Raw genomic sequence first — 1,895 nt, forward strand, 5'->3', positions numbered from 1 at the left:
GGCTATGCCAATGCCAGGAGTCCTGCACTCAGAGGCTGGCAACACCACCTCTAGAGCACAGAAGAACTTCAGGTTTTGCTTCTGAACTGCTGCCATGATATCTTCATTCTCTCTTTCGTCAAGGTCAGAAAGATCCTGAAGCTGTGAGGATTTGCATTAAAAGTTCTTCTTAGATATCAGAGAAGACTTCAAAAGCTTTTCTTATGATAAATATTAACACATTTTATTTTATTATGAAAAATAAAAAATAAACTCCAACAATCCCAGCTCAGAGTACAAGTGTCCTATAGCTTTAAATTCAGGTAGGAATCACAAAGGAATTACTAGACATTTCTGATTACATACATGGACAACAGATTCTTATGTTAAGAAGGAGAGAAAAATTGACCAAAAGAGAGCATACAGGAAAGTGAAGGGAATACAGAATTCTATTCAGTAAATAAAAGGTTAAGAAGCAATATATCATGCAAATGAAACAATTACAGAAAGCCAGGGATAATATTGCTAAAATAAGATCTTTTTTTTAAAAAAAAAAAAAAGATCATGTTTGCCAAATGAAATATTTAGTTCAACCTAACTGCTCAGTACCTGATTGGTACATTTGTATGCATACAGATACATGTTCATAAATAACTCAGAAAACTTTCCCCAACATGACCCTAAATTCTAAGAGCTAGAGATGGTACTACAGAGTAAAATGCTGCAGACTCCTGTGTACATGGCAGAAAGAACAGTTATGGATCTAAGAAAAAAATGGGATTTAGCAAAAGTTACTAAGTGAGATAGTATGTGGATTAGTGGGACAGGATAAAAATGGAAACAATAAATATAAGGCAGTGGCTCACTGCTGGCTACCAGGTGTAGTCCAGATTGCTCTGAAGAATTCATACTCTGATCTTATTACCTTAAAACTTATGAGGGAACAAATCCTTACAGCAAGAATCATTCCCACCCCCTCCACACAGAGTAGACACGGATGGGCAACTTGGACATTGGCTACTCAAAATGGGGTGGGGGGGCTACAAAGGCAAGAAGTGACTGGCCTACAAGCTTTTAAGAGAACCTAGAACCATAGGGCCAGGAGGAAGGCAGAATCTCTTGTGAGAAGTATCCAATCTGTCTAGGCGGGGCTGATGGAATGAAATGCAGACGGGTCTCTTGTGATACAACAGTGAATAATTGTTATCAGGACTGACTGTGAGGGTTGGAAATGTAAAGGTAGACGTTTTATAGCAAGGAAAGGAATGATTAACTTTCCAGTCTAGGCGCAGTGGTCCCAAGGACCATTAATGGAGAAGGGCGGAGTGCGGGACCCTACCCAGAGTAGCAGTGATGTCTGAGATGGAGGCAGAGATGATGACGTGGAGAGATGGAGCAGCTGGGAACTTTAGATCCAGAGAGGGAGAGGGACTGTGTGCTGAAGACCAGTAGGAGGGGTGTGGGGGGCAGACTTGCAGTGTATACCCTTTGGTTGGTTGATGATGCATGGAGGGGATTGTAACCATGGCAATGAAACTATATACAAAAGAATGAATGTAAAACTAATGTTCTCCCATGTAAACTATCACATAACTCACAATAAAACATTTAAAAAAACAGTTATGGAAAAGTACTCTGACTGATATTCATGATTCAATGTTTAATGTAGCATATCTTTAGTTTACCCTATACTTAATTACAGTCTAATTTTAAACACTCTACTGACATAGGGGGGAGTTAAAGTCATTTCCTGGATGTATATAAGTCTAAAACTATGACTACTTCAATAATTTGTATAGTGGTTGAAGAGTTGAAAAGGCATAGACCCTTGGGCGAAGTGAATTAGGTCCTTACCAACTCTAAAAAAAAGCACTAACAGATTCAGTGCTGGGGAAAAGCAAAGTAAGAAAGTCTAT

This window comes from Chrysochloris asiatica, unplaced genomic scaffold (assembly GCF_000296735.1).
Source record: "Chrysochloris asiatica unplaced genomic scaffold, ChrAsi1.0 scaffold00607, whole genome shotgun sequence".
In the NCBI taxonomy this organism is placed as follows: Eukaryota; Metazoa; Chordata; class Mammalia; order Afrosoricida; family Chrysochloridae; genus Chrysochloris; species Chrysochloris asiatica.